At 42.1% G+C, this 14,572-nt stretch overlaps 1 long non-coding RNA gene across 2 annotated transcripts in view; it reads left to right on the top strand.

Moving 5' to 3' along the window:
* LOC125880400 (uncharacterized) overlaps positions 1 to 6,679 on the top strand; it is a 43,459-nt gene extending 36,780 nt beyond the window's left edge. For both annotated transcript variants that reach the window (XR_007448068.1, XR_007448064.1), the window contains one exon: positions 6,189 to 6,679. This is a non-coding gene — a long non-coding RNA (uncharacterized LOC125880400). The remainder of the gene's footprint in view (positions 1 to 6,188) is intronic.
* Positions 6,680 to 14,572: the final 7,893 nt, after the last annotated feature.

The following is a 14,572-nucleotide window of genomic DNA, read 5'->3' as shown; positions in this document are numbered from 1 at the left end:
CTGTGGAATGTTGGTCCACTCCTCTTCAATGGCTGCGCGAAGTTGCTGGATATTGGCAGGAACTGGAACATGCTGTCGTATACGCCGATCCAGAGCATCCCAAACATGCTCAATGGGTGACATGTCCGGTGAGTATGCTGGCCATGCAAGAACTGGGATGTTTTCAGCTTCCAGGAATTGTGTACAGATCCTCGCAACATGGAGCCGTGCATTATCGTGCTGCAACATGAGGTGATGGTCGTGGATGAATGGCACAACAATAGGCCTCAGGATCTCGTCACGATATCTCTGTGCATTCAAAATGCCATCAATAAAATGCACCTGTGTTCGTTGTCCATAACATACGCCTGCCCATACCATAACCCCACCGCCACCATGGGCCACTCGATCCACAGCGTTGACATCAGCAGACCGCCCCCCCACACGACGCCTCACATGCTGTCTGCCATCTGCCCTGAACAGTGAAAACTGGGATTCATCCATGAAGAGAACACCTCTCCAACGTGACGCCATCGAATGTGAGCATTTGCCCACTTTGGTTACGACAACGAACTGCAGTCAGGTCGAGACCCGATGAGGACGACGAGCATGCAGATGAGCTTCCCTGAGACGGTTTCTGACAGTTTGTGCAGAAATTCTTTGGTTATGCAAACCGATTGTTGCAGCAGCTGTCCAGGTGGCTGGTCTCAGACGATCTTGGAGGTGAACATGCTGGATGTAGAGGTCCTGGGCTGGTGTGGTTACACGTGGTCTGTGGTTGTGAGGCCGGTTGGATGTACTGCCAAACTGTCTGAAACGCCTTTGGAGATGGCTTATGGTAGAGAAATGAACATTCAATTCACAGGCAACAGCTCTGGTGGACATTCCTGCAATCAGCATGCCAATTGCACGCTCCCTCAAAACTTGTGACATCTGTGGCATTGTGCGGTGTGATAAAACTGCACATTTCAGAGTGGCCTTTTATTGTAGCCAGCCTAAGGCACACCTGTGCAATATTCATGCTGTCTAATCAGCATCTTGATATGCCACACCTGTGAGGTGGGATGGATTATCTCGGCAAAGGAGAAGTGCTCACTAACACAGATTTAGACAGATTTGTGAACAATATTTGTGAGGAAATGGTCTTTAGTGTGGATAGAAAATGTTTAAGATCTTTGAGTTCAGCTCATGAAAAATGGGAGCAAAAACAAAAGTGGTGCGTTTATATTTTTGTTCAGTGTATTAACCTTAAGTGATATCAGTGGAAATCAAGAATTTAAGGCAGCAAAACTGACGGTCCACACAGCATTTACTAGGTTAAGATAATATTACAGCTCTGCAAATGTTATGTAGGTTTGACAGGTTGTTTTTTTTTCTGAACTTGTTTCTTCAAGGCCCCAGCTGGAAAACTGAGGCATAATGGCGAGTAAAAAGAAAATGAGTAGGCTGAGGTAATGACTCACATCAGAGTATATAAACTCAGGTTTCATTGTCTTTTTCTTTATTTGAATTTGAGGTAACAGTCGTAGTAAGGTTGACCCAGATGCACCACACTGACATCAATGCAGATGACGGTTTACCAGTTTATTGCAAGGTTTACTACTGATGGAGATGGGACGAGTGCTGCAGCTCAGCAGGAAGAAGGAACCGCTGTAGCTCAGTAGGAGCAGAGGTTGGCCTGGCTGCCAACTGGGGACCTGGAAAAATGTGTAGGTCGCATCACTGATCGGGAACCAGGAGCAGGTGGCAGCTCTGAGGAGCTGAGTAGCTAAGTCTCTCTGGCACCTTGCCATGTCCTCTCTTAAGGACTCCATGGTAACCCAAGTGAGTTCCCTTAGCGTGGCTCCTTAACCTGTCCAGGCAAATCCCAGAGTGTCCATGGAATAGGGAGTCAGAACAGGAAGGTGGTTGCATCAGGACAGTGGGGCATTGGACTGGCCACAATAGCACAGCAAAGCAGCGGGCAATCAGGACAGGAAGGCTGCAGACTCAGGAACCTCACGCTAATTGACTAGATAGCAGGTTGGTTGTAAGCAGACTGGAAGTTAGAAGATGCAGAAACAGGCTCAAAAGAAGTGGACTGAGGTGAAGAATAGAGGCTAGCAGACTGGAGTGAAAGCTGGTTGTTAGCAGATCAGAGTGAAAGCTGGTTCTAGCATATTGGGAAGCAGGCTAGAGGTTAGTAGACAGGGGTGCTGACTGGACGCTAGTAGACTTGGAATCGTGCTGGAGGTCAGAAGACAGGTGGGAATAAGGCTTCAAATAAGGCTGAAGGCTAGCCAACTGAGAAGCAGGCTGAGAAGGTGCTCTAGCGCACAAGTTCTACCTGTAAAATGCCACCATCCAGGCAAATTCACTGCCCAAAATCAATCCAAGTGAAGGGCAGCCTGTGTGGGTGTGTGTCTGCTTGGTCCATGTTGGCCAGATTGTTCTGTTATGGCCGTAGTAAGGCAGACCCAAACACATGACAGACCAACAGGAGCCCACTGTTAGTCAATGATCTGATACTGAGTGGGAGAAGAGCTTGGAGAGTTGATTGTAATCAGATGTGTGGTGAGCTGATGAGCTGATTGAAAGCAGGTGAGCTGGAAGGCATGGTCCAGGTGAGCAGCAAGACAGTACCAAGACACACACACGCCCACAGAGAGTCAACCCAGGGACATGTAAGACACAGGAGAAGTGGGGAACACAGGGAAACACTAAGGGAGACATGGGGTACAGCCGTGACAGATCATCATTAGCTTCCACCAAGTGGTTGCTGGCGGTTTTGAAGCCCACACAGAAAAATGATAAAAATGTAAATAAACATCAATTCAAACAAATTGAAACAAGAAAAATAAACATAAGAAAATAAGAAGTTTGATGCAAATGAAAAACTAAACAATAAAACAGCACATTAAAAACGAAACATACTGTTGAAAACCGCAAATAATAACAAACAAAACTACGTCTACATTAGATTATCTAATTTTGTTTCACTGTCTAGGAAAATATCGACTTCTGATCTGTCTTATGCGGGAAAGTCTTACAGAGTTTTGATCGCATATGTATTTGTGGACGTGGCGCTACCAGATGACCTTTTCTCACTTATACACATGTATACAAAAAAATATGTATAAGACTTTTCACAAAAGAAGAATGGCTACATCACCAAGATACAATAGCTGTGAAATAATCAATAGTTCTAGGAGCACAGGTATTTTCAGGTCAGGTATGTTTAGTCATTTTCTTTAAGATCAGCAGAAAGCGATTTTGACATGGAAGAAAATCCTATAAATGTCTAAATATCTAAAACAATATAGTCTACAGCTGACTAATTTGTACAAAACTGGCAGATACTTTACAGCATAACAGTGGTATGCTGTTCAAATTGTAAATCATACAGTTCAATGCTGGTCAGCTTAGTCTTGTCTCTTTGTGTTAGCTTTAATAATGGATTATTTCTGAATGTTTCCAATTTCAATTGATTATATTCTCTGGAAGTCCTCTGATACTCAAGGATATTGTCCAAGTATTCTCCAGGGAGGAGGAAAGGAGCCCAGGTTGATTTTAAGAGGCAAATTATCCCCCTTTAATGATAGGAGAGCGGGCCGATATCTTTTAAAATATTAGATCATTAAATGAGATCATCTTAAAGTAATCATCCCTTGACAGCAATCATGACAGATCCTCAGCAGTCTACCTCCGACTCTCACGCTAACACGCTGATGTCATTTAAAGCCTCCTCTTCTAAAAGGGATTGTTGTTTGTGGACACTTTGACAATAATAGACTTTCATCACGTTATGCTGCATTGGAGAACAAACAGGTATTGAAATCAAAGGAGACAAGTAGATGATGTGACTTAATCAAGTGATTCGATGGCATAAAAAAGAAACTTCACATTGCATTTGACAAGTGATGATCCCCTCCCTCACGAAAAAAGCAAGTGCAAAGCTGCAGTATGTTTTCATTCTTTTTTTTTTGTTCATCGTCTGACCACCTGCAACTTGCACATGTCATGCTAGTGCCAGTTAAGACATAAAGTAAATGAAATCCAGACCTGTGCTTTGGGGTCTAGTGAGTTGTAAGGGGGACGTGTAATGGGAAAGCAGCACACTCCCTCTGCACTGTACACAACAGTCATTAGGCAACCCATCTGCTCAATGCTTGCATGCTAAGCTGTAATTTTCAGGCTCTGGTGTGTGTGTCTGTGTTTCTGTGTGTGCGGGAGTGTGTGTAAGAGGCCAGCGGTGGCGGGCTCGGAGCAGAAGAGATGCTTGTGCATGTGTATCTATTGTGTGTGTGTGTGCCTGCTATTATCTGGATGTCATCATAACCACAGAAATCAGGGCCTGATAGTATCTTCCCCACCCCCCTCCTCCTATCCCCAGCCAGAGTCACGAGAGCCGAGGGTCTCCTTTGACCACACACACACACATACACACTCACACTAACACATAGACACTGCATCATGCTTCCACATTTTGTAGGTAAACATCTCCAGATTGGTGAAGCGGGATGGAATTCCCGCCTTTGTGGGAAATGTGCCCAGAACCATTTGTAAACCCTCTTCTCTGCCGCCTCTTAACTCTTTACAGATTGTAAAACTCTGGATTTCTATCATAGGTTACTGCACGGAGGTTCTGGACCTTTCTTTCTGTGGGTCGAGAAAGACCCCCCTCAAAAAAATGCAGTCACGCAAAAAACTCAATATATATTTATCTTTCTCGGGCTGAAACCTCACAGGTTTGGTCGCATGTCATCATTTCCATGGTATTTTGAGAACATACGCACACTACGCTGTAGCCTGTTGCTTCTGTGTAAATATGTGGTTAGCAGACTTCAACATAGCATAGACAGTTTACATGTAGACAACACTGTGAATGATATAGATTTACTGTATTGTGTTGTATGTTACGCATTAAGCCCATGACTTTACTCCAGGGGGAAAGTGTTTGCCTGTTTCCCCTTTACAAACTTAAGAGTCTACAATCACATGGAAGCGTTGGCAGTCGGCCAGCCTTTACTGTGGACATGGCTAAACCTGAGCCATATGCCTCATCTCAGTCTGTAATACATTGTGTAATAACATTTGTTTTATTATACTTAGCACGAATCTTGTGCTCATAAATCTGAAATGTTGTGGCAGTCGAGTTTGGGTTCATAAAAACGGCTGCACGCAAAGTGTCATTCGATGCAGTGTTGGCTCTAATATCCTAAACACTAGCCCCAGCCTAAGCCCCAAAACATACCATGGTCGCGGCTTCAGCTCTGGTCTCACTCCACCGTGTACCATGTACTTTTGTCAGGTTTTTTAGGCCCAGACACACCAAACTGATGTCAAAGAACTAGTGGCAACAAAGGCCGACTGTTTCTTTGCCTCATGTCGCCTGCGTCCCAAAGTTGCACATGAACATATAGCAAAGACTACAGCCAGTAGCCAACTGGCATGTACATTCTGCACTAGCATGAGAGGAAAAACTCTCCATACAGAAGTCTGTATTCATTATTACGAAAAGGGAAACATACAAGATGTTAGTTAGCAAGTTAGCACATTAATGAAACAACCTGATGTAGAAACAACAAAGGATATTTACCGTGTGCTAGGAAACAATAACACGAAAGAGTACAAACCATTTCTGCTAAAAATCTCAATGGCTAAAAAAATAATCTTACCTAATATAACAAGTTTGTTTTGATCTCACGCCCTCTTGACATCAGTGGTTTGTTTGCTTTCCTCACCTCTGTTTCTCTTCTCACGCACTGAGCTGAACAGCCAATCAGAGTGATTTTATTCACTCACAGGCTCTGATAGATCCAATGCCAATTCAACTCGTTGTATTGGCTAAAAAAAAAAAGTCTGATAATGACCGACTAGTGCCAACAGTGCTGGACACACCACAAAACTAGAGCAACAGATGCTCACCGACCACCAGACATTGACTGACGGCCAAACATTGGCTTGGAGTGTCAGGGCCCTAAGCCTTTAGAAGGACCTTACTCATACGGGACTACAGAAGAAGAAAGCCACTGATTGCTGAACTGGTATTTGTCTTTCTCATCCCCCTCCTTATTGGATTGCTTAAATGTTGCAAATGTGGTTTTAATGTTGGTTTAGTCATGCGTCTTGTTAAATGTCCCTGTTTTCTGGGATCTGTGACGATTGGACTTATTTATACAAGTTGATATTTGCCAGAGTGTTGACAGCTATGTGTGTCACCTCCACAGAAGGTCCTTATCTTGTACCAGCAGCGATTTCATCAAGTGTGGGAAATGGAAGATCACAGTGGAGCATCCGTCTCTGGGGAGATTGTGCAACAGGGCCAGACACAACTTACATCGGAGTACTGATGCACCAGCTAACAGTCAGGAAGACACATGCATGGACACTTGTTGTCTCAAACGTAAACAAGGATGGGGACAATGAATGGAGATCAATCCACACTATGATCAAGACGTTTTCCTCCCACTTAAATGCCCTGTGCCTTTCCTAGAACTGTAATTTGTTGACATTTAACATTGAGGGCACTCAGAGACAGATAAGGTACATCAAAGTAATCTCTCAGCAAGGACCCTGGTTCCATGCAATGGAAAGTTACTATTTGTGACTGACTGGAAAATCTCACATGCCTCCCTGGTAGTAGACCACCGGTCTAAGCTCACAATATGGGCGACTGACTCGCAGAGGAATAAACAAAGTAGATCCTAATGGATGAATGTGAGGGCTTTTATTTGATCCGGGGAATGCTCATAGACTTTAGCCTTAGACATAACAAGGTCAGACACGCATGGGGCTATAACAGACTCCCTGTCATATATACAATGTATATTCAGTCAGTGCAATGTCTGTGTTATTGCAAATTAACTGCACTCGTAAACTTTGGTTTTATACTTGTCAACAACATTTTGGGGCTTTTTATTGCTTTGTCCTTTTAAGATCATTCCTTCTCATTCAGCTTAAGCTGGGCTCAGACTACAGGAGTTTTAAAATCCTAACTGATTTTGAAATCTGGTTACATCATGCAAATAAGGAGAAACTTCACAGATGTTTTCTTTCTAGTCTCAAACATGCACACACGACAAGATTTGAAAATTATGGCACATCACACACTACAGGATATTATTAATATTATCGTGCCAGAGGAAGCATGAATACACCACATGATCTCATGGGAAAGCACATTTAAACAACATGGAGACTGACGTGGTGTGACAAAATGCTGTAATGTTAACAATGCTTTGCAGTGAGAAAAACAAAGGCAAACGGGGTAAACAAGTCTGGATGAGACAATGTTTGGGGAGATGCCGTCAGCACGGGTTGTCTGTTGTCTTGAGCAAGGACTGAAGAAGGGCTTGAATGCTCCGTACTGACGTGATCATAACCGCAATCATCTAGATTTTAATCCTAAATATCAAACATGTTCGAAATTATTGGGAAGCCCCCGATGACTCTTTGAGGAGTTTAGGAGGTTTCAGAATGGATCTGTAAGCGTCTCACATTACCAGATAATTTGGGCTGAACATTGGTACCAACCAAAAAGGGTTGAGTCATGGATAAATCAGCCCAAAAGTCCTGTAGTTTGAGCCTGGTGTCAGAACACTTCATCTGTTGCAAAAGTAATGCAGGTTGAATCCTCGATGAATTTTATTTTGGGGGATTTCCGCAATAGCAAAACTGTGTCTTACTGACATTGCGTGGTCACATAGAAGCCACAGTGTATTGATACTCAGTAGCACACAGGGAGACAATGGTTATATTAATATTACAACTAGTATTAGTGTTGTTGAGTCTTATTTACAATATTTATCCCTCATGTGAAACAGTTAACTGAACTCATAGTGCGTTACAGAGAGCCAAGCACCATCGAAGTGCACTCAAACTGACAAAATAAAAACTACCACTAACATTATGGAAACATACAATAAATAGCCTGTGCTCCAGGGAAACCACACAGAAAGCATATAACTTACAACATAATTTTCCAAATCTTCATTGTGTTGGGAAGAAACAGCTCCTAGAACTTTTGTACCCACAGAATAGTGTAATATTACAATAAAGCTTGTAAGATTGATATTATAGTTTTTCCACCACAAAGAACTCCATGCCTTTGTTGCACCTACAGTATTTTTGGCATCTTTGTCATCTTCATTTCCAGTGAAGGAGTCACCATCAGGGCAGATGGCAACAGAAGGTCAGACTACTCTACGAGGTGAAATTTGCATGAAGAGAAAGAGACCTTCAAGAAGACAATAATCCATCGATAGTAGGCATGCCGAGAGCTTCCCGAAATAGGTACGGTATTTGATCTATATTTACAGTGTGAGGAAGTTGTGAGACATCAATCCTTTCAACAGGAGCAGAGTTGTGCACAAACGGAGGTTTTATTACTCCACTTCTGACAAGCACTTTCACAGCTGTGGCTCCTCCGAGCGTGGCTGTCAGCTAAGGGCATAAATCACTCTGTTCAGTCTGACAGGTCAAAACAGTGACAACAGAAGGTAAGTTCATTCCTACGGTCTCACTCTGTATGAACCAGCATGCCGTCTGCCAGGGGATTTGACACTGTCTCATGTTAATGAAAGCATCGAAAGGGTCACGCATCTTCTGTCAGGCTGGTACTCAGTGTGCTGTTGTTGCTTTGCATAAACCTGAAGTTGGAAACCACCAATCCCATAGCCTCAACTTTGGCATTTGAAATATGCAAGGGTATCTAAATATACCCTGTCTACTGGTTTGATTCTCGAAAACCAAACTTACAGGGATGAGTGCACCAGGAGAGACAGAGAGGACATGGCTCAACAGAGGAGGAGGAGAAAGGAGAGGGCAGGGGGGACAATCTGTATTTCACACAGTCCCACCCTGCACTCTGCATCCTGGATCTGACCTTAAAGCTGGACTAGCTTTTGTGCTGTGCCACATCTGTTTTGATTTTTATCTGTAGCAGAGAATATTAAAAACAGGGCAGCTCAGAGCTGTTAGCCTGCCATCCCATTGTCCAGTGGGTGGGGGCTGGTGGGGGCTGGCAGGGGGCTGGTGGGACGTCATATCAATGAGAGTTGGTGGGATATTCTGGTGCTCCGTGCTGGCTGGACTTTGTGACATGTTTGCAGTCATGAAAGAACAATAAACTCTTACCCACCTCCCTTCTACTTGAACAAGCAATATCCTTAACACTATAATTGTGTAGGGAGAATTGCTCTGCAAGTCAAGAGGTTTAATCAACTTAAGTTGATAGAAACCACAGAAATGTCTGACTTCACAGTTTGTTACATTTCTTAATGAGTGTTGGATGTGGAGTCATCTTTAAAGGAATAGTTTTACATAGTAAGAAGTATGCTTATTTTGCAGTAACTTCCTGGAGCCTTGCTGGGCTAGGCTAAGACATAGCAGGGCACATAACCTCTTGTAAAACTATCCTACTTTTTACAGTTTGGTTTTTGCAAAAATTTAACAAACACATTATAATATGTTAATGAGGAAACTTCAGAGGAGCTGATAGGGGGTTTATGTTATCTTTGGACTGCGCCAGGCTAGCTGTTTCTTCCTGTTTCCAGTCTTTATGCTAAGCTACACTAATCGGCTGCTGGCTGCAGCTTCGTAGTTCCTGTACAAATATAATAACAATAATAAACTTTATTTATATAGCACCTTTCAAAACACAGTTACCAAGTGCTTTATAAAACCAAATAAAAGTGAAGTGAATTCACAATTTTTCTCAAAATGTTGAAATAATCCTTTAATTTGGGGCTTTTCTGTCACAATGCATATTGATCTGAAATGGACAGGAATCCTTAACCCAAACCACAACGCAGTGGCCCCGATGAGCTCAGCCAAGCTTTGTTTTGTCTTAAATCATGAAAGTGTTCGCTGGGTAGTATTTTTCTAACCTCCATACATGTATAATATACAAAACTATACCCCAACACCCTCAAACTCCAGCCCACATACCCCACTCAAAGCACATACCACACACATACCACAGCATGCTAGCGTGTGATGCAGAGTGGGGTGCGTGTGGACTTGGCTGCAGTGGCTGTTTCAGCTCTTGGAAGTTGGATTTCATCTGTAATAACAGCCTCACTTGATGGAAGTTGTTGCATAAAATTGAGACACGCTTCTACATACCTTGTAAAAATGAAAACAGCAACAACAAAAAAAAAAGAAAAGAGAAAAACAAACAAGCTAGTCACGCATCTTGCACAAGTTGAGAAGTTAGGGCTGCTATGATGACCTAAGGGTAGGTTGTACAAGGTTGGCAACTGCAGATTCTCAGGACATTTAACAGCATGCGTGCAGAGGCACATATAATTAAGCAGGTGTGTATATTAGACCATATACATATACACTATATGAATATCTATGTGTGTGACTGTGCGTGCATTTGTGTGCATGTAGGAGTAATGATCTACATGGGAGTTGGCAGCGATACAACGAGGGTAAGCACCCTTGTGTTAGCACTTTAGTGGTGAGAGCCATTTGTGTAGAGTATACAAGCAGGCAGCCTGCTGAGAGAGGTACACAGGCTTTTGCTGCCAGATGCCATGCTGGAGATATATGAAAGACTCTTGTCTAATGTTTAAGGAACTGTCAGAAATTAGATTATATTAACTCTATTAAGGTTATTAGGTTCGGCATAAAACTGTTTTTGGCAACCAAAAATTAAACGACTTATGAAACCAAGTGTATACATTGATGCCAAGGGAATAATATCAATGTACTAATTTTATCAAATGAATCATCAAAGATTATCTGAAAGGAGAGGGACTGCTCAGAGGTGTTTATAAGGCTTAATACCACACTTGTGGATCTCTAAATAAGGTTAGTAGGTTTACATGGCAAGGTTAAACATGATGAACCTGTGTTTATCACACCATCCCCCTGACTCAGTTGGATAAATATAAGTCCTTGGCGCTAAGTTGGTGCCTGAGATAGAGTTGTGTTAAGCTTGGACAGCAGTGGCGTCCTCAGAAATTTTTCATGGGGGGCCTCTGAGAATCTTGGGGTGGCACACCCAAATCAAAAACCATAAGTGAATTTCAGGATTCACTTATGCTGTTGTAGTATATTATGGGCGGCACTGTGATGCAGTAGTTAACATTGTTGCCTCACAGCAAGAGGGTTCCTAGTTCAAACCTGGGGTGGGGGTTCAAACCCCGGGGTGGAGAGCCCCTCTGTGCAGAGTTTGCATGTTCTCCCAGCATGGGTTTTCTCCGGCTACTCCAGCTTCCTCCCACAATCCAAAGACCTGCAGGTTAATTGGTGACTCTAAATTGTCTGTAGGTGTGAATGTGAGCATGAATGGTTGTCTGTCTCTATATGTTAAACCAGCGTTAGACTGGGAACCTCTCCAGGGTGAACTCCACCTCTCGCCCAGTGACAGCTAGGATAGGCTCCAGCCACCCTACAACACCCAACAGGAGAAGCGGTTACGGAAAATGAATGAATGAATGAATGAATGAATAAATGACTAATTATTTAATTTGCCTAGACTGATACTGATAGTTAACATTTTGAGTTCCACAACTATCTTGTTTTAATGTTTTATGTATCTATACATGTTAGGTCATTTAGTGTTCTTCGTGTTCTTCAAATAAGCCTGCTGAGACTTGTGGGTACCCACAGAACCCATTTTCATTCAGATATTTTGAGGGGGCGATTCAAGGGACCCCTCTGAAAACGGCCATGCCAGTTCCTTTGCAAAAATTTTGTACCTAACCATGGAGCATTACTTAGTCCCTTTCCCAACACGCTATGCTGACATGGTTGAGGGAGAACAGCAATTGCACTGGGCGACTATTGCCCCCCCCCGCCCCTCCCTTGGGGCGCCACTTCTGGGCAGGGAGGGTCCTCCTTTGCCCTTCAAGTACAGCAGTATCGTCCCACCACAGCTGAGGAATGCCTTCTTCTTTTAGAGATTGTCAGTGTGTTGACAGATCAGTCAGTCTGTGGCAATAACGGTGTATTTCAGGTATGTGAAGAAGCCTGCTGCCATATAATTTGAAGAGGGTTGTGTGGGTGTTGTGATGACAAATCGGGATGTATTAACACCCATGTGTCTTTTGTCTCAGAGCCACAGCTTTTCTGGCGTTGTTGATTCCAGCAGAGAAGCGCTACTCATTCGTTAAGTCTTTGTGTTGATGCAAACCCAGTGCAATTAATGACATGCTGACAGACACTGCACACGCACCGCTGCTGTATCTCACGCATGCAACAAATGGGTGTGTACATAATGTATTATGTCACTACAGTGTGCACACATACACACACGCACACAGAGGTCACCATCCCAGTGCTGATGCAGAGCAATTAGAATATTTTGGTTTCTTTGTAAAAACCAGTAGACAGCCACAGTATGGCTTTAGGTAAGAGATGCAATAACTCTGTCAGTGCACCCATGATAGATCACATGGTTGAAGAAAGTATGCTGTCTGTGACACATTTGTACACACACACTCCCACAAGTAATATTACTCTGAACATTCTTAATGCTTTTAAAGTTATTATAGCTCAGTCTGTGAATACATTCTCCCTCTAGTACTGGTGTTGGTGATTCATGTCTGGATATTATAAATATTATGGCAAAACTGACTGCGTAGGATGATGGACTTCAGTTTTTCAACCACACTCATCAGTTTTTTTTTAAAAAATAAACTTATGACACATAACTTGATGACACACAAGCTGATTGCGTAAATTTTCGGAACAGGAACGTAATAAAAAATCTTTCACAGGGTTCAGCGTGGAATGACTCCCCAAGTGAGGCAGAGAGGCTGGAGAGGGATGTGATGCTGCCAATGGTCTTTCTGTGTGGCAGCCAAGACTGTTGAGAGAACAGTCACGAAATCCTTTTGACATGAACCTGATTCACGGGGCTGACTGAAATCTGACACGCACAACTGGAGTTCATGGGGTATTTTCAGCAGTGGAAATTAACAGAATACATTTACTCAGTGGTGGAGGATGTTTTCGGATCCATACTAAAGTAAAAGTACAATTACCTCACTGTAAAAATACTCTGTTACAAGTAAATGTTATGCAATGAAAATGTTACTTGAGTAAAAGTATGTAAGTGTAACCAGGAAAATGATCTTAAAGTATTAAGGAGAAAGTACCCGATGCAGAGAAATGTCCTCTATGATTGTTATGCTTACATTAATTATATTATTAGATTAATATTTCTCATGCATTTATTTACAAACAGGATTTAACTGTTGTAGTTGGATGAGGTGGAGCTCATGTTAAGCTTTTTTTGTTTTGAATTAATCTGCTTATTGTTCTATCATTCATGTTTTACTGCAAAAATCTTAATTTGTTATGTAACTACTAACTAAAGCTATCACATAGATTTAGCTGAGTAAAAAGTACAATATTGCTCTTCAAATTGTTGTAGAGTAGAAGTAGAAAGTGGCCTGGGAAGATAAAACTCAAGTGAAACACCAGTACCTCAAATTTGTACTTAAGTACAGTGGCCCACAGTAAATATACTTATTTGCATTCCACCACTGCAGTCACTCAAGTATTGTATATAAGTGCAGTTTTGAAGTGCTTGCCTTTACAAGTTTTGCTACTTAATACTTATACTCTACAATTCAGAGGAGGATTCTCCACTTCTCTGTATTTATTTGACAAGTATATTTACTTTACAGATAAAATTTCTTCATGCAAAACGTTATAAAATATGCGTAGTTGTAGATTAACATGCTCAACAGTATACAAAGTCATTAAAATCATCTCTGACTCAATCAGCTTTATCTTGCTGGATATTTGGTGTATTTATATATACTCCACCTGGGCAGAAGAAAATCTTCTCTTTTTTGCTTCGGTCATGTAGCCTTGTCTGAAAACCTTTCATACCACCAATGGTTCAGATGAACCTGGTGCACTTGGATACGTAACGTGGTGGTGGTGGTGGCTGTTGTGTGTGTTTGTGTTTGTGTGGTTACTTCAGCCTGGCCACTGCTTGTGATATCCCCCACAGTTTTTGTGGCTTAAGACACTGAAGTCAGCGATGGGTACATTGGTAGTCACGTCACATATGTGTGTATTTTAACAGCTCTACATACATACAAATATGCACATTATGTAAAGCAGCTATATTATATCTCAACAATTACATGTCTATGGTTTGACCCATCATACTACTTACACAAATAACTCTGTTTCCGTAGCAGAGCTGTACTGTGAGAAGTGGTATGTATTGTTGGAGTAGCCATACCACAATGTAAAATACTCCACTGCAAGAAAAGTCCTACAGTTAGCTGGTAAAAAGATATTCTTATGTTATTTTTCTGTTGTTATGAAGCACAATGTCACTTGTCAGTGTTATGTCATTATATATTATTTGATTTTTCTTGCAGAGGTATGTGCATAATGCAGGTTGATCTGTAATAATGCATCACATTTTATAAACATATTACACATCACATGCTTGTGTGTTACTTTATACCACTTTTTAAAAAAAATATTATAGCACACTGTGTTAAAGTCCATCTGATACAGCCATGTCATGCTGCAACATGAAAAGAGCTGCAGCTGGTGAAACATTCACAGTGGGAACGTTATTCATGTATCTGAGGTGATCCAACAGCGCCATCTTTGGACGGAGACCAGG

Source organism: Epinephelus fuscoguttatus, linkage group LG2, assembly GCF_011397635.1.
Source record: "Epinephelus fuscoguttatus linkage group LG2, E.fuscoguttatus.final_Chr_v1".
In the NCBI taxonomy this organism is placed as follows: Eukaryota; Metazoa; Chordata; class Actinopteri; order Perciformes; family Serranidae; genus Epinephelus; species Epinephelus fuscoguttatus.
This window is presented reverse-complemented; position numbering and strand designations above follow the sequence as displayed.